Raw genomic sequence first — 20,254 nt, 5'->3', positions numbered from 1 at the left:
GCATGTGGGATCCCCCCAGACCGGGGCGCGAACCCGGTTCCCCTGTATCGGCAGGCGGACGCGCAACCACTGCACCACCAGGGAGGCCCTTAAATCATTTTCTATTTCAAATGTCTGGAATTAGAAAATGATGGTAGAGCTGTAAGATCACCCCCAACTCAAGCCTAGGCCTGTTCCTCAGCTGGAAGTGTGCCAGAATGCAATCCATCTCCCGAGCAAAGCGTGAGAGCTGTGTGTTTCCCTGGATCATTCCACAAATCTTGTTTCACCTGGTCCATTACATTGCCGAGACCCTCAGGTGGTGGTCTGTACTCTTTCTTATGGAGCTTTGAAATCCCTAGCATCTCTGTTTATGGGCAGTGATGCTCTGGATGCAGCCTGAACTGTCTCATGACAGCTGATTGTTAAATTTTCAGGAATTTTGTGAGCTGGTTGATGTCATGGAGGAGCTTAAAATGGGCCATGGTTGGAGTATTTACACCACAGAAATCAGCAAATGCTACAAATCAGGGCTCCTCCTACTCCAAGAACCATTTGTTAAATATTTACCAGCATTGTACTGGTGGTAGGCAATAATTTCTTACTATTGCACTCAGGACTAATTGGAAGGATCATTGACAGCCCAAAGAACAATTTTCTGGTTCCTCATTTCTGAAAACAGCAAGTAGCTGCACTAACACAGCTGAAAATCTCTTAGGAAAACATTCTCTTTCCCCACCCCTGCCTCCCCACCTCCCTTAATTCCCAGCCCTCATTTTCCAATCGCTTCCCTTTCACGTTTGTGCCAAGTCAGAAATGCTCCAAGGTTGTTTCTTCTTGTGGTATTCCTACTAAATAATCATTGTGCTCTTTATTTGGTCTCTACCATGTGCCAAATGTGGAAACTTATAATACAGCCTTTTACTTTTTAAAGACTAATAAATTCTAGATAGAGACCCAAACTCAGGTTAGATAGACTCTCTTTTTATTCCCAATTCTGTTGAGTCATTATATAAAGACAAATATAGTAAGAGAGGTCTTGGTGTCCGAGGACTTGCGTCTGAGTGGTGGATACACCTTGCTAGTTGGGGATTTCCTTGCATTTCCTGGCATATCCTTCACTGCGGAGGGTGCTCGCCTAGAGCAGCTCTCCTGATTTTTTTTTAACCCCCTGCATACTACTATCTAGGAGAGCTGCAGCGGCTTGTCTTATTCTTGATTGCCAAAGTGCCACTTCTTACTTCTTCCCCTCTATGGGATCCAGTTGCCAAGGGAGAAGACATTCTGTTTCTCCCCCTATGCTGTATACTTTATACGGTGAGGACTCCAGGCGATTCAATTGTCTGAAACTGATAGGAAAGTCTCTTGAATTTTAGAGTTCTGTATTAGGAAGTCCTTGGTTCTTAGACACCTATATCATGTTCTTCAATTTAGACTTAATAATAAAAGTGATATTCCGGTCTCTTTTCAGACTCCTTTGTCTTCATTAATGGTTCAGAACTCAAAAAAAAGAAAAGAGGAGTGTGATTTGTGGGGTCCTTTCAAACCCCAAAACTAATATGCTCTTGAGGTTACTTAAGTTCTGTTTCTGCATTAGTGAAAAAGGAAAACTACCAATGTTGCAAGGTCCCTTGATTCACCAAATATTTACTGAGTACATTGTATTTACTAAGTGCCCTGTGTATATCAAGCACTGCCAAAGGTACTAGGAACATTGTGTCCCAGACACTATGAGGGCAGCTACAGACATGCGAAAAAGAATTCTGCATAAAGTTTATAATCTAGAAAAGAGCAATAATATTATACTCTGAGTGTCATAATAGGAGCATGGAGAAGAGAGTACCTAACTCTGCCCAGATGGAGTTCAGAGAGAGAAAAGACATATTTTTTTAAAAAAATAACCTCCCCCCCAACAAACCTTTTATCAAACTCATTTTCTTTTAATTTAATTAATTCACAGTTCCTGAGAAATATGTTAATGATATAGAAATGAAAAAAAAAAAAAAAGCTGGATAACCTATGCACTATCATTGATTCTTAAAAAAATCAAGAATTGACCACACTGACATTTGCCAAACTGTATTTGTTTTCTAGGGCTGCCAAAACAAAGTACCACAGACTGAGTGGCTGAAACAACAGAAATTTATTTCTCACAATTTTGGAGACTAGAAATTCAAGATCCAGGTATTGGTTTCTTCTGAAGTCTCTCTCTCTTTGACTTGTAGATGGTCATCTTCTCCCTGTGTCTTCACTTGGTCTTCCCTCTGTGTATGTCTATGCCTTAATCTCCTCTTCTTAATCTGTTTTTTTCCATTTTAATCTTTTATTTTTTTAATATTTTAAAAATTGAAGTATAGTTTATTTACAATGTTTCCATTTTATTTGTTCTGTTTTCTGTTTGTTTTGTTTTTTGTTTTCTTTTGGCCACACCACGTGGCTTGTGGGATCTTAGTTGCCTGACCGGGGATCGAATCGGGGCCCCCGGCAGTGGAAATGTGGAGTCCTACCCACTGGATTGCCAGAGAATTCCCTTAATCTTCTTATAAGGACAGCAGTCGTATTGGATTAGGGTTTTCCCTAAAGACCTCATTTGCTTGTTTACTTCTTCAGAGACCCTATTTCCAAATGCAGTTACATTCTGAGTTACTGGGGGTAAGGACTTCAACATATAAATTTCAGGGGGACACAATTCAGTCCATAATAGCCACCTTGCATGAACCTTCTCTAGCAGTAGTGAGGAACTTAGCTATGATCTTGAGAATCAAGCACTCCTTTCCAGAAGTCAATGATTTGCCAAATTGTCCTTAACAAGTACATCCTTTTCCTCACTATAAATTTTATCCTTTCTATATGACCTGTTGATAATACTGGCTTTGGGGGGACGGTTTTTATGTATGGAACTATGCAATTATGAAATAGTTAAAAACTGGTGACTATTCAAATTCTCTCCTATTCTTTTTTATCAGAAGGAAGAATTTCATATAAGAGACCTTGGTATGCCACGGGTTTCTTAATCTCGCTCATGTTTACTTTATCTCTCTTTCTTATTCCCTTGTAATGCTAAGAAATGCCTCGGGGCAAAACGAAGGAATAAATCAATTAAGAAACATTGAATTCATGCAGTTGTACTCTTCCAGCTGAGTTCTCTATTTATGTAATTTTCAGGAAATTGTAGAAACTGTTAAAAGAGAGTGCTGCAAAAATGGAAAGCTCTTAGTAAACGATTTACTTTGGAAAAGAGACCTCTGTTGGGAACATGTCTGGCTTCTGAAATTATCTAAACCTGTGCATAGAGCTTAATAAGTATTAGAATTCCATTGATTAGAAATCTTCCATACCCTTTGCCATGTCTCTGCTATGCCTACAGATGGGTTTGGAATTTTACCATCAACCTGTGCAACATGTATTGAAACTGGAACAAATGTCTTTTTATCCTTAGGCCTTGTGCTTTCTTATCATCCTGACTCTGCTTTATCATGTTCTACTTTTCTGCCTTTATTCTCAAATGTATTTTATCTTTGTTATCCTCCCTCTCTGCATTTTACTTTCCTATTTCATACCTCAGTAGGTTTCTTTTTGAAGTTCTTGTGAGTTTTAAGGAAAATAGTTCAGGCAGCAACCCTAAGGAAATAGAAGTGTCCAAATTAATACACCCAATTTCATGGGCAAATGTGACCAAATTATCAGTTTATTTGGAAACTGATGCAGTAGCTCAGACTTTACCAGGTGCAAAATCTCTAATAGAGAATATCTTAGATCTAATAAAAATTTAATGAGGGTTTTGTTTTTCCTTTAATCTTGATATTGTTAAAGTGTTGAGTCCTTTAAATCTAGGGGACAATCAATCATTGCATATCTTTTAGTCTCATGAGATAGTTTTTCAAAGAACTTAAATGTTAGTGCCACATTAATTGATTTGGGTGGGGGGGGAAAGCCTTACTGAGTTTCAACTGCTTTATTCTACCTGTACAACATAACTAAATTTGGGAATACTAAATTAGTAAAAGTAGTTGACAGGCAAATTTATTTTTCTCATTCCCATTCCAGAGTATTTTCCTTCTCACCATGGTCTCTGAAGTGGAGAGTCAGTGGTAAACTGGTGAAGAATATGAGGAATCAAAATGAACTATATACTTATCATCCCTTTTCTCTAGAAAAACATCTTATAAATCATATCAATAATAATAAGAATAAAAAAATAATATTTATATTAACATCTAGCATTTATTGTGAACTTATTGCCTGCCAGATACCATGTATTATTACATCATTTAAACTTGAAATTGCGAATGTACTATTATTATTCAAATTTTACCAAAAAAATCAAACTAAAACATTAGAAAGACCTGGGTCACACAGGTACTAAATGACAAAACCAAATACCCTGTCTTTCTCCAAGCATTTCTCACCATTTTTAACCATTTTGATATAATAGCTGATGGATACATCTAACTTAGTGTGTCATTTGAAAAGGAAATTTTTGATTGATTATAAAAACAACTTACTGTCTCAAAAACTCCACTTCTCTGAAACTTTTTTTCCAATAAATATTCAAGGAAAGATACTTTATATCATTTTATAAAAATGTATATTGACTTAGAAAAAATTAATGTATTTCTCAAATGCAAGTAGTAAGGGAAATGGGAATTAGGTATTCTGGAAGAAGAGAGAAATTGTGTTAGAATATTAAAATTTTAATAATGTCTGCTCCTTGCCACAGATGTAACACTTATGTTTGAATCTTAGAATAGGCCTGGGGAGTATTATTTTGAACTGGCAAAGCGATTTTCAGCTTGGGCTTTCTTGTTTTCTAGACTTCAACTGTTTTGTTTATCTGATTCTGTTTTTATTCTTTCATTCTCTTATGCCTTTTCTTACTTTCTGATTCCTACTTTCTCTCTTATTTTTTTAGCTCTCTTCCCAGAAGATTTCCTTTCAGAATATAGGCATATTTCTAAGAAAATGGCATAGGGAGTGGGCTCCCCAGAGCTCAGGTCTCAAGAAATAAAATGGCTCAATAGAAATAAAACAAGGGGACTTCCCTGGTGGCGCAGTGGTTGAGAATCTGCCTGCTAATGCAGGGGACATGGGTTCGAGCCCTGGTCTGGGAGGATCCCACATGACTCAGAGCAACTAGGCCCCTGAGCCACAACTATTGAACCTGCGCGTCTGGAGCCTGTGCTCCGCAACAAGAGAGGCAGCGATAGTGAGAGGCTCGCACACCGCGATGAAGAGTGGCCTCTGCTTGCCACAGCTAGAGAAAGCCCTCGCACAGAAACGAAGACCCAACACAGCAAAAATAAATAAATTAATTAATAAACGCCTACCCCCAACATCTTCTTAAAAAACAAAAAACAAAAAACAAGGAATCAGTTCCAGACCTGGTTGAAAATCTTGACAGAGATAATGGATCCTTGGCCTGCTATTTCCTAACTTCTTCATTAACACTTCATTTTGGGTGAAAGTATCAGAAGTTTTTTGGAATGTGAGGTTAATTAAGATTTTAAAACAATTGAGTGTTAATGTTTGCTATTTGGTTTAGATGGCCCAACTCCAAGAAATTTTCCTTAAAACGCTTTAGGTCCTGAAATACAGTAGTCTCCCACATTATCAAGATATAACATAGAATAAGCTGGGCCAGCACATTGGTCCTATGCAGAAGTGAGTCTAGATGTCACTAGATTGATTATGGGAGATCTTCCAAAGGGGAAAAAGTTCAAATAAAATAGCATGCAGGACTTCAGCATCATTCTGTTAACTAATATGTACTTACTGAGGGACCATATAGTGTATTTCAGATTTGCAAAAAATTTGAAACATAAATCTATCAGCCTATGTATACTGATGGACCTGTGACGACAAAGCGATACTTTTAATTGTAAAGTGTTTTCACAGTTTCAGTACCAAAGGGTGTGGTGAATTAGCAAAGTTAAAGCCTCTGACTTTGGACCCCTGAACTTCATGGTTTGATATGAATCTTTGGGTTACCATGGCCACTGCTGCCACCATGAGACAAGTCCATAGGGGAAGGTCTCTTTCTCAGGCTTCCCGGCAAATTTTGCATCACCAATCCCAAAGGCCCCTTAAATACAGGCAAATGCTTATGTTGGCACCCCTTAACTTTGTCATAGACACAAGAAAAGTTCCAGAATTTGGTGATATATAGGCAAGAATTAATAGAAAATATCTTCAGTTTTTGAAGTGATTGCAGTTGTTGGATACTAAGGATAGTGTTTGTTTTTTGGAGGGTGGTGACAAATTTTGCTCAGAGACTATGATTTTCTTTGCCAATAGTTTATCTAACACGGGTTCACTGCTGAGATTTCACAGGCCAATAGCATACAGGATAATGTCTCTTAATAAACCTAAAGAAATAACATAGTCCAAACAAATGATACATTAATTTACATTATCGTTCTAGTCAAGGGGATGTGAAAGGAATGAAGTCTAGGTGTAGTTGAGGTGTACCTTTTCTACAAGTTTCGGTTTCTCAGGAGAGACCAGGCCTTGCCAACCAAGAGCTGACGTCCTACTGTCAGCACAATAAAAGTCCCTTGTTGCTAGAGCACGAGACCAGGGAACTAGGATAACACTGGTCTTGACAGGCAGTCTGATCTTCTCAGGTTGCTGCAGGATTTGTCCCACTGCCTGTAAAGGAGTTGCCATTATCACAGCAGGAGCTGTGCCCCAATGTCTTCGGAGAGCTAGACCAGCAAAGGGTAGCTTTGCCTAGTCCCAGACTCTCAGATTGCCCTTACCAACTCTGAGTGTTTACAGTCTAAATGCCCCCTCACCATATTTGCTTCTTCATCTGTTTTTATTGATAAGCCCCCCAGTAGCTGAGCCCTGAGTGCTGATCAAAGACAACAGATGAGGTGATGACATCCTGACACAGCCTACTTCACTCTTATACCAAAACAACTCTACTTCTAAAAATAACTTCTTTGTTTTCTGTCTTTGTCATAAATAAGTGGATTAAAACAACTTCATTTAATTCATAATAAGTGGATTTGAAATTATATCAAACCAATTCACAACAGACACTCTCCCTGAGGATCTTCTGACTTTGTGATCTAGGATGAACTTCTTTTCTCTCTGCTATGGTTTATGTTCCACTTTTTGAAACAGAAATGTGTGCCTGTGTCTGATTTAAATCCTTGGGTAACTGATGTATTTTTGCTTAAAGCTTCAGTCTTGGGCAGGCAGCAGCCTACTACTGCCTGCAAATACATTTATGTTGCTTTGCTGCCTTCTTCTCCAATCTCCCTTGGTGGTTTCTCCAGATCTAAAACATCACAGACCCACAAGACTCTTTTATTTAACCATGTGATAACTTGAAATTTCTGCTTGCTTGCCCTCCATATCCTATTCAGAATCCTGCAGTATTTGTGACATCTTATGATATGGAAGGATCAGGTTTTTCACTGCATCGTACTCCTCTTCTTTTTCACAGACTGTTGTAGTTGTTTCAACTCTGCCTATACCTGTTAGGTTTAAATATTTAGTGGAAAATTTCTTATTTTGTTAAAAATCTCTCGGTAGCCACAACCAAAGCATCTTGAATTTGAGGAGGTAGATGTTATCTCACAAATGGTAAAATAAGTTAATATTTGTATCTGTGCATGTACATAACAATATACATAAGAATAAGCATGCATAACAAATATATATATATATATATTTATATACTTATTTCTTTTAGACCTGAACAAATTCAAAGGTAAGGATTTAAGTCTTTTGGGGAGTTAGTATTTGCTGGTTCATCTTCTTAGCCTAACTTCTACACATTTTCAGAACCCATGCTTATCTGGATGCTTATACCTAGACTGTTTCTCTACAATAGTAAATACTCTAAGAAGATGTTAATCCATGTGGTTATAATTTATCTATGGAAGATATTTATCCAAGAATATGATTCTAAATCTTTATTCATTATGAGAGAGGATCAGGATCACTACCTTCCTCCCTCTGTCCCATTGCCACCCCAAATCTCTTTCTTTACTTACCTAATTCTCCACTTATCTCTATCTTTGGATTGTGCTGTGGCACAAAGAAAATTGTGCAGTTTTGAAATGCTACATATTTTTTCAACCTCAATAAGTGATCTGGAATTTTGAATAATGTATTTAAAATCTTTTGAAAGTTTTAGACTTATTTTTCTCTCATAGCAAAGATAGATTATGAGACTAACAAGTCAGCTTACTTTGGGGGAATTCTCATTACTGGATTATCAGAGTATTAAATAAAATGCTTCAAGCACTGACTCACGACCAAATGTTTTAAGAAAAATATTGTGTGATTTTTTTAAAATATTTGATTAAACAGGTTGAAGTGTAATACACTGGCACAACAAAGGATGGGTTGGAATTTTAGAAATTGTTATTTGAGATAGCCTTGGAATGTTATCTTGTGTCTTGTGATTCAAAATATAATGGCAATGATAGAATAAGAATAATTTGAGCTATGTTAGTCGCTGACAGTCATTGCATTTCGCAAAATGTTAGGTAGGAACAGGAATGTTAAGTGAGGTTGGAGAGAGTTATATTGTGAGAAGGAAACTAGATATGGGCAAACTAAGAAGTGCTATAATTTAAAAGATTGGAATAGGCATCACATAAAATATTCTGTAGATTCACTCATTAATGAAGGGCAAAACAACTGAATTCGCCTTCTCCTTTTAAATACTTTGAGTTACTCAAAGAAAATGGGGACTCCAGTGGTTGTTGATGTTATAACATTCTTTTCCTTAAATGGGGGATTTATTCATTAATTAAACAAGTCATTTTTGAATACTTTATTGAGCACCTATTGTTATGGAAGCTCTCTCAGTGCTGTGGGTTTTAAAGTAGAAATCTAGACAGAGTGGTAGAGCTTGAAAGAATCTTCGAGATTGCACTTGAGTATAATCTTTTTAACAAATGGGGAAATAAAAGGAATGTAATGTCCAATCATTGTTCTGAACGAGTTTATAATCTACATGGGTAACAAAAAGGCTTGTTCTTATGAAAAATTACATAAAAATGTTAAGCTAGTATTCTATGATGGTAGAAATAGGGACTTCTGAATTTAACTCTGCTACTTACTGTGTGACCTCTGGCAATCTACTTAAGCCCCTGAATACTTCAGTTTTCCTCATCTATAAAAAACATATCTTGTAGGGTTGTTTTGAGAATTAGATGTGATCATTAGAATGTTTTTAGAATGTTTAGACACACCCTGAACATGATAAATGCTCAATAAATGGTAATTGTTATTATTACTACTGAGCTCTTGCTGTCTTGGGAGTGCCATACCAGTAACATAGATGTCAATTGCCATAGGAAATTGGCGTCTAGGAAAGCAGTGTCAAAGATCATTTTTACCCTTTGTTCTCTATTCTCCTTTCCCTTTTTCTGTTTCCTTCCCACCCCTTTCCAAAATAAAATGACACCATAAAATAACTAAAAAACATACTTTTCTTTTGTCTTATATCCCACCAGTTGTCCTCTGCACTGCTGCCACACACACATATCCACCAAATATTTATTACCTTAGAGACACAGGCTCTCAGGATTTGGTGACAATTTCTTTGTAGATTATGATGGGTTAGCCTCTATGACTGAGTCTGTCAGAACAAGAGCACGATAATTCAAATCTTCAGTAATATGCAGCCAACAAATAGTAGCTGTCATTTCCCTTTTAGAAAAGCTTCAGTTTCTTCAATGTTAGTGTTTTTGCAAAACATGTTTTGGAAATAAATAGCTATAAAATAATTTTCCGACGAGCTTCATTTTCTGAGAACACGTAAGGGCTCCAGTCCCCATAGGGATGGAAACAAGGCAACTGCTCAGAAACTCCACCCCTGCTGCAATATCACGAGGAACATCATGCTACTTTCTGATTTCTAAATGGAAAAATTTTAATACCATTCTTTCTCATTTCATTTTTCTTTCTGCATGACCTCTCCCTTGCTACCCTTTTGCTTGAGGTTTTGATTGCCTTGCTGAATTATCTTTCAACCTTTTTACATATTTATTATTCCATAAGCCTAGATGTTGATTTTCTTTCATACTTGATTTAATTTATTTTATGAGTTTGTGTTCAATTTATGGATTTTGAGATAAATCTCTCTCATTGGTTCTTTATGCTATAGACTGCATAAAATCTGATTTATAAAAGTTCACTTTGTTTTTGATGTAAAAGCAAATATCACATTTGATTTGGCCTTGGTTCCATGGGGTTATTAAGGAGGGGAAATGCTTTTGATACTAGTAAAATTAGCCCTTTTGATTTTCAGTTGAAGTAAAGAAGAGGGAAATTGACATTTGCCTGAGTTTGATATTTGAGCTGATTCTGATCTTTGATTATTTTTAAATGTTTATGTAAATCCGAATTCTCTCTAAGCAATCTACTATTAGCAGAATTTTAGCAAATCAGCAACCATAGCAGAGCTAGATGCTTTCAAAACTAAAGCCATTTACATATTTTTCAAGAAAAAAATTTTTTTTTCACTTAAGAGCATAAGAATAGTGGTGATCAAACAATTTCATTTCAGGTTCTATGAGTTTTTCATGAATGAGCTAGGTAGGTCCCTAGGACCTATCCTGTACCAGTCCAGTCCAGGGTACCCATCTTTTACCTGTTAGGGCCTTCCAAATTAAATTTTGTGATATATACATGGATATTGCATATTGTGTAGCCAGACATAATGTATATTTAAAGGAACAGCCCAGAAAATAGCAAAAGGTCTTTAAGAGATATGTGGGTGTATTTTATCATGATTATTGCAGGGCTCACAATTGTCGATATTCACCTGGATCTTCTCAGTGCTCAGCAAAAGGTAGTCTATCAGCTTCAAACCTTTCGCTAACAATTCTTATATTTTCAAGAGAGTTTTTTCCCCCCTAAATATTTTGTCCTGTTTATTTCTTGAGGACTTATTTATGCAGAGACTTTCTTCTTTCTTTTCAGATAATTTTTTTTTAAAGTATGACCTGCAGTGTCTTAAATATAAATGAAGAAGATATATGTTTGGAGCTTTGGAGGAGTAACTGGTATCAGATGACTCCTTCTAACTAAACAACTAAAAAAGGTGGATAAAATACAAAGAAAAAAAAATCACCCAATATAATTTGAATAGTGCTATAATTATTAAAGAAATTGAATTCATATGGTTAAAACTCCAGAAAAAGTTGTCTCAAATATACCCAGATGGTTTCACTGCAGAATTCTATCAAATATTTGAAGAATTAATACCAATTATACACAAATTGCTTCCAGAAAAAAAAAAATTCCCTCCAGAAAATAGAGGAAGAGGGGATAATCTCCATTCATTTTATGAGACCAGTATTAGCCTGATACCAAAACTGAATAAAAACAGTACGAAAAAGAAAACTAAAGGTAAATATCCCTCATGAACACAAACTCAGAAATATTAAAAAAAAATGGCAAATTGAATCCAGCAATATGTAAAAATAATTATATACCACAACCAAGTGCAAAGCTGGTTCAGTATTAAAAAAATCAGTCAATGTAATTCACCACAGGCTAAGGAAGGGTCAAATGCTCATATCAATTAATACAAAAAGATGTTTGATAAAATTCAACATCCATTTATGATAAAATCTCTCAGCAAACTAGGAATAGAAAGGAACTTCCGAGACTTGATAAAGAGCATCTTTAAAACACTTACAGATATCATCATACTTAATGGTGAAAGACTGAATGCTTTAATCTCAAGGTCTGGAACAAAGCAGGATTTCTACTCTTACTACTCTTATTCAGCATAGTACTAGATATCCTAGCCAGCATAATAAAGCAAGGAAATGAAACAAAAGGCATACAAATTGGAAAGTAAGAAAAAAATCTATCTCTATATGCAGGTAACATAATGGTCTATGCAGAAAAATCCCAAAAAACTACTCTCCAAACCCCCCAAACTTCCTAGAACTAAGTTCAGCAAAGTAACTGGATACAAGATTGATGTAAAAAAATCAATTGTATTTATATATACTAGCAATAAACACATGGAAATCGAAATGAAAACAATATCATTTACAATTACTCAAATAATAAAATGTTTAGGTATAAATATGGTAAACCATGTACAAGAGTTATATGCTAAAGACTACAAAATGTTCATGAAAGACATTTTTAAAAGATCTAAATAAATGGAGAAACATACTGTGTTTATGAGTGAAAGACTCAATATAGTAAATATAGTCAACTCGACTCTTGAACAACATGTGCCGGTCCTCTTGCATGTGGATTTTTTTTCAATAAATATACGAAAATATACGTGTAGAACACAGTGTGTAAGACTTGTCTTGATAGGCTATCCTTACATAGACATAAAGTGAGTGATATTTAATACAAAATTAATAATGTGTCAGTTTTCTTGCTGTTTTATAATTTTGTTTTCAAATAATTACATAACTGTGCAGTATGTCTCTTGTAATTGGAGAAACTGAATATCAGCCTATCATCACAGGTAAGTAGTTTAAAAAAAAATGTAAGGCATTACCCATAAATGAGAAAGTCAATATATTGGACTTCATCAAAATTTAAAATTTTTGCTTTGTGAAAGACTCAGTTAGGAAGATGAAATGACAAAGTACAAACTTGGAGGAAATATCTGACAAAGAACTTGTGTCTACAATATGTAAAGAATCACGAAGCTCAACAGTAAAAATAAACAAACAATACAGTTAGAAAATGAGAAACACCACAAACATACACATTAACAAAGAAGATGTACAGATAACTAATAAGCACATGAAAATATGCTCAGTATTATTAGCCATTAGAGAAATGCAAACAAAAACCGTAATGGGATATCACTACATGCCTATTAGGACAGCTAAAATTATGTCAGTACAATACAAATGCTGGCAGGATGTGCAGAGAAAATGGATCTCTCATACATTTGCTAGTGGGAATGTGAAATGGTACATACACTCTGGAAAACAGCTTGGTAGTTTCTTTAAAAACTAAACCTACTCTTCCTATATAACCCAGCAATCACACCCCTGAGCATTTACCCAGAGAAATGAAAAATTATATCCATACAAAAATCTGTACTTGAATGCTTATAGTAGCTTTATTTGTAATGGCCCCAAACTGTGAACAAGATAAATGTCCTTCAGTGGGTAAAGAGTTAAACAATGGAATAATATTCAGCACTAAAAAGAATAAAATATTGACACATGCAATAAACTGGATGGATATTAAGGACATTAGCCTTGGGGAAAAAGCCAGTATCAAAAAGTTACACACTACAAGGTAATGGATGTTAAACTAGGGGAATGGGCGAAGTATGGCATGTTAATAAGACTTTCTTTGAGAATCTGAACAATAAAAGGAAGAATACTAATTTGAATTGTTTCTTGAATTTGCCAACTTTTATTCTATTTATACCATTTTTATGACTAATAAGATAATCAATATATTGTGTAAATTGATACAATTGATTTTAAAATCGGTCATTTTTTCCTCTCCTAAGTAAATCTAGAGTCTATGACTGAGCTAATGTCCTCCTATGTTTATGCTGAATGTTTCTATGATTCACAAACTCTGCCATAGTGAAGTGAAGAAACTAGTCTGAAACTTTGTTGAAAATGTTCCCTTTTATTTAGAAGATTCAGAAAAAAGAAGAGCAATCTCATTTAATATCCCAGGTTCAAAAAGAAAGATGAAAGGGGAAAAAAAGATTTGCCAAAAGTCTGAGAGTAGGTTCTCCAATTATTCTCTATCAAAGCACCCATTTATTTTCTTATAATGCCAATCATACTCTACAATTTTAATTTTATGACTGTCTGCTTACTTATTCATTGTCTGTTGGCCCAACAGAATGGAAATTCTATGAACATTGAACTAACATTACCAGGGCCTGCCCTCACATTATGACTGTGTAGGGGAGAAAAAATAATTTTTCCTTTACCCTTCTAAGTTCTTCACAGAGACTCCCTGTAATAAAAAGACAGATTAATTGGAGAAAAACAAACAGAAATTTAATAACATGTATACCTCCTGTATACAGTGGAGAGACCCAGGAAAACTGAGTAACTCCCTGAAATGGCCCAATCCACCACCTTAAATACCATCACCAGCTAAAGACAAAAGAAAATGTTGTGAGGAGGAGGCCAGTTATCATTCAAAGCACAGTAAACAAAAGTATGGTGTTGTGCTTTTATCATCTCCACTGAGAAGAGTTTCTAGAGATTTAATCATCCTTTTCTTCCTCTTACAGGGGAAGATACCCTTAAAAACGGAGATTTCCCTTATAAATGTAAATGTCCCTTACAAAAGGGTAACTTCTACTTGGTTTTTAGAGCTTTTCCTGGGTCTGTTGTTTTTTCAAAAGCTAACCACCTTAAAATATTCCTTATGCCAGAGGCATATTTTGGGATGGCAGGTTCTGTTCCCCTTCACTGGCACATGTCAGTCTCTCAGTAAATGTTTATCTATGCAAGAATGAATGAAAAAAGGATTTGGCACTAAAGTTTAAAAATCTGCTAGCTTAAGTGAAGAAAACTCGCTAATATTTATGAAGGAAAAAAAATCATTCATTTAACTAATACTTATCGAATACTTATATGTGCTAGACATTCCTGTGATTGCTCATGACACATCATTGGGGAAAACAAGAGACCGTGTAGGGGAGCAGAATTTGCCATCCCCAAATATGTCTGCTTGGCATATTCACTATTTTAAGCTGGCTATTTTCTAAGAAACAGCATAAGTGGAATAAACTCTAAAAACCAAACAAGAGTTACCCTTTTGTAAGAAACATTTCCATTTATAAGGGAATTCTCCGTTTGTGTGTCTCCCTCACTGTACCAGGAAGAGGAGGATGACCAAATCTCTGACACTCATCAATGGAAAAGGCAACGACTTAAATGCGTGTAACAACCTTACCCTTGTTTACTCTGCTTTTCCTGGTACTCTCCTATAACTGACTCTCCTCACCCTCAATAACTTCTTTTGTTTTTAGTTGAGGATGGTATCTAAATGGAGGGCTTCTTTCTCTGTATGACTTACTTCACTTAGTATGATAATCTGAACTTATTTATAAAGCAGAAATGGACTCACAGACTTAGAGAATGAATTTATAGTTACCAGTGGTGGAAGGGTGGAGGGGAGGGATAGATTGTGAGTTTGGGATTGACATGTACACACTCCTTTATTTAAAATAAAATGCCTTTCCATGAAAAAAAAGTTTAATTTAATTTAATTAAAAAAAAAAAGAGAGAGACGGCTTCTGCCATTTTGGTGAGTTACTCAGTTTTCCTGGATCTCTCTGATGTCTACACGTTATTAAACATCTGTTTGATTTTCTCCTGTTAATCTGTCTCATGTGAATTTAATTCTTAGATCAGCCCAAAAAATCTAGAAGGGTAAAGGAAAATTTCTTCCTTCCTGACAATCAACACGAACATGTCTGCCCTCACGGAGCTTACGTTCTTGCGAGAGAAAATAAAAAGATCGAATGGATGAGAGAAGGAAAGGGTTTATTTATTTATTTTTAAAGTTTTTTATTTTATTTTATTTTATTTCGATGTGGACCACATTTAAAGTCTTTATTGAATTTGTTACAATATTGCTTCTGTTCTTATGTTTTGGTTTTTTGGCCACAAGGCATGTGGGATCTTAGCTCCCTGACCAGGGATTGAACCCACACCCCCTGCATTGGAAGGTGAAGTCTTAGTCACTGGACCACCAGCGAAGTCCCAAGGAAAGGGTTTTGAAATGTATCATCATCCATAAAACTTTGCCTGGATTGGAGGATGAGTAAAACCAACAGTTTGTTCTCTGATGATAAGAGTTCTGACATTGTCATTTCTTTATCTTTTTTTTTTTTTTTAAATCTAGGACAGGAAAAACTGGAAGGATAGCTAATTAAGAGAAAGCTGTAACCCAAACCTCTCCCAAGTAGTTTTGAACTATTAGCTGGTGTAAATTCAGCACACTGGAAAATCTTAGGGACTGTGTTAGTGAAGTTTAGGAGCTAAACCTGATATTCATTCAAAGTGAAATTAGATGTAGAGAACTGAACTAAAATGTGACATTGTACAGAGTATGAAGGAAAAGGGGCAATAGATCCTGCTAGGTACTGTGTAGAAGCTACTGATTTTTGAAAAGAACCATCTATTCCTAAGCATTTCATGCATTAAATACAATATCTTACTTAAGATTATCCTTACTCTTGTATAATTTGTAAACTATTTATAATTTTATTTAATAATATAACATTTATTTGGAAAAAAAAGAATGTTCTGTTCTAAGATTTGATGTCTAAAGTAACAATGGCCATAATAGCACTGCCACTGTAACAGCAGTAACAACAATTACCCAAGTTGCAGACAAGTTGGGAGACAGCCTAGGGCAAAGGCATAGAGATACAAGTAGTATCACTTATTGAACATTTATCAGAGATTAACCGAGAACCTTTGAAACCTCTCTGATCCTAGTGATAATACCAAGAATCTTTATCTTCAATCAACTTTCTACCATACAGTTTGTTCAGAGAAGGAAACTGAGTCACTTGACTGCTTAAGAGATTCCCAGAAGTGTGTAGGAAAACAGTAGCACAGCTCGGGGAAACATAAGAAAATCTAACTTAAATCTCTAAACAGAAACACTTTGCCTATTTTAAGAACCCTTGTTTAACTCTACGATAAACCTGCAGATCATCAAAAAATGGATGGAGTCCTTTCCATAATCAGAGTCATGTAAGGATATGAGTGAGCAAGGTGTTCTTGAGGGCAACATTAGGGAAATGACATTATGCTGAACACCATTTGTCAGGGAAATGCATTAGGGTCATTTTTATTATGTAAGCATGTAGAAGGAAGAGAGTCGCTGACTGTTTCCCAGACATTCCCTGCTCTAGAATCTGTTGCAAATTGCTAAATTAATCCCAGCAGGTATTCTCTGGAGCGACAGCTTTATTTAGGCGTGTGTGTTTGTACGTGTGTGTGTGTGTGTGTGTGTGTGTGTACCTTAACCAAAGCTGATGAAAGTCTCTTTTCGTCATATTGTCTCTCTCTTCTAGAAAAAATAGTCCTTCCAGCCTAACCCTCTACTTGATAGATCAAACGCTTAATGCTTAATGTCTGAATTGTCACATCCAAAAGAGGCCTTATAAATCCAAACTCTGCTGTTTATATTTTTACACCCAGATTTCTCAACTGACACTCCATTGTATTTATGGGGTCTAACTTGTTCCACCAGATGAAATTTTATTCAGGGGTCAGTGATGTTGGCTTCTTAAGGTCACTTTCAAAAGTTTATTTCCCAGCTCCTTTTGCAAAGGGGGGGTTTCCTAGGAAATAGCAAATGCACGTTGGTGTGAGACTCTCTGTGCAGAACACAGTGCTGTTTGCCTCCAAGCTTGCTCTTCTGGAGTAAACATTGTTTGTTAGAGAGAAAAGATAGGATGCTGCTTCAACCTTGAAGGGGAAGGGAAGGAAGAAATAGCATTTTCTCAATATAAGCCTCTGTGATAACACCAAAATGTGAAACTTTATGAATGCTGTTTGAGAGATTCTATTTTTTGATAACTCAGAAATTGCATTTTTGGGAGGGTGGTTTCAAAAAGGGAACACTAAGGCTTTGATTTGGTCCTCTGTTTTTATCTGCAATTTTAATCTATATACAGGGAAGGTTTTCTTTGACATTTGTAGCAGCATTTCTGAGATTGATGTTGCTGCCTATTATTATACAGGAGAGCATTTGATACTAAAGGTTCCCACAGCTCCCATCAGCTTTCTATAGCAGGTCTGCTCTCCTGACATTTAATGTCCCTTAAGCCTGATATAGTCTGATAACTTCAACATGAAGCTGCTTTGGGGAGAAATAAAGAACTGCGGTATCCTTGATTCTTGGTAGGGTCTGTCACTACCTGCATCACCAGTCACCCATCAACCTTTCCCCTTAATATGTGTGAATTAAAGTCTCAGAAAAGTACGTGCATTGTGTCTGTGTGTATGTGTACCAAACTTACCAAGGTTAAACCAGATTAGAGAAAATGTAGTCTTCTTATAAACACAGCCAAAGGACCCAGCATCTGTCACCTTGTTGAGATGTCTAGATTATCTTTCTTAGGCTGAACTTTGAGTGAGACCAGTTAAAAGTAAAACTTTCCTATGCCTCAAATATCAGTTTTTCACCATCACTCTTTTAGTCTGTATGCCTAGAAAGAAATGTCTTTCCTGTAAATGCCTTAGCTAACAAGAGTTAGGATTACCTCTCTAACCATAATTCAGAATCCGGAATCCAGAATCCCGATTGGATCTTGGTGAAATAAATGGGTACATCCACACAATGGGTGAACTGTCAATGGAATAATCTGTAGCTGTAAGTTTATTCTTAAACCTAAAATTTCTGTATATCCTGATTTGAAAGCTCTCCAGAATATGTTATCAGTAGAAAAAACAAAGTGCAAAAAACTGTCCATAGTCAGCTATTTTGGGGTGTGTGTGTGTAAAGTAAAATATTCATATTTGCTTGTATTTGCATAAGAAAACACTGGAAAGATATATGAGAAACTAAAGTACTGAACAGTAGAGAGGAAAGCAGGCGGAAAGGAATGGATAGGTACAGGGATGGGAATAAGAGCTCTTATTTATAGCTTGTTATTTTCATTTTTAACCATATGAATGCATTACCTATTAAAAATTTGTAATTTAATGTTTAAAAACATTAAGGCCTTCATTTTCATTGGAGTTTTGTTTAATATCTAACAGCATTAACTGGACTCTAGGAGACCTGGAGTTTGCCTGTGGTTAAGCCCCAATCTCCAAGTTGTACCACTGAGTTCACAGAATCATTCTAACTCAGTTTGGGAATTTGTATTTTATCACTTGTGTGCCCCTTTAGCCCATCATAAGCTCACAGAGGGCAGGCACCGTATCTCTGGTGACAGTGCCAAGGACAGACCTACACTCCTGAAAAACACTTCCAGGAGTATGTGTGATATTTCTGAAATAAGAGAAAGAATGATGACCCAGTTTCTCAGCAGTAAAGACCGATTATTTTTTAAACTCATGGTAGTCTATATCCAAGATAATAGTTTATAAGAATGCTGTTTTTCAGTCCATTGCTCATGAAGAAAATTAACCTTTCTCATTTTAGTCATCTTGAGAACTACTCAATTTCAATACAAATGAAAGAACAGAATAAGAACAGAGTATGAACTTTCTGAAGTTATCTTCTTAGCTTAATCCAAAAAAAAGCATTGTTATACTTAATCAACATGCAATGAATGCAAAACATGGGAAATTTAAAAGTCTAAGATTGGTAGAAGTATGTCCTGATAGCTTTGTTAAACTGGGAATGGAAAATGAAGTTAACTCTCTGACGTCTCCCCAAACAAAATAATGTACCTAAGCAACACTATCCTGTGATATAATTTAAATAACAACATAGCCTAGAATACAACTCAGAAAATGAACAAGATCTCAGCTATTACTCAGGAGAAACACGTGTTCAGAAAGAACATGACACAAAGGATATTGTAAGTATAGAGAGACGATGGAGTCAGGAATAAGTCCAGAAAGATGACTAATTTACCAGGAGAAAAAATTCAGATGCTTTCTCATGAAATCTAGGTAATCCACGTCATGACTGGACAACATAACCTGAAATGCTTAATCGCTAGAAATTTTGAAACCCTGTTTGGATCAATGAGGGCCTTTGAGGAAGAAGTAAAGAACATCTGCAGACCAGCAGTTCATTGTGAAGTAAGCAGTTGATTTATAATCTGAAATATTTAGGCATAAATGTGGATTTTTCTGTGTGAATTTTTGGAAATTTTAGGAAAAGAGTAAATCTTAGTAATAATTTGCTTTTTATTCTGAACGTTAGTGGCGACATGTTGCCAGGTTATTAACATATCAGCCTTAACATTGAGAAAGAGGGGAAAAAGGAGAGAATAATAATCTTGAGATGGGAATCCAGTGAAGGAAGAGAGGAAGGGAGAGCTCCTTCCTGCTGTCACCCCTCCTGCTCTGACCTTGAGGTCAGATTATTTCAGTTCTAACAAATATATTTCTGTGGAATAGTGATTTCACAGCCCTTGTTATGCAGGAAGATCACAGCCTGGAGAAGTTTTCTGTTTACCCTTTCTGTTCTGAAGGCAGAGGCTTGCTCCTTCCAGCTCAGTCCTGGAATGCCTGCCTCCTGACTGTGGTCTGAAGTACTGAACCTTTCAAAGGGAAGGTACAGAAGAGGCAGGATGAGGAGTACAATCGTTCTGGTTCCTTGGGTCACCTCCTCAGGACGTGTCCTTGTTGTA

This window comes from Physeter macrocephalus, chromosome 11 (genome assembly GCF_002837175.3).
Source record: "Physeter macrocephalus isolate SW-GA chromosome 11, ASM283717v5, whole genome shotgun sequence".
Classification (NCBI taxonomy): Eukaryota; Metazoa; Chordata; class Mammalia; order Artiodactyla; family Physeteridae; genus Physeter; species Physeter macrocephalus.
This window is presented reverse-complemented; position numbering follows the sequence as displayed.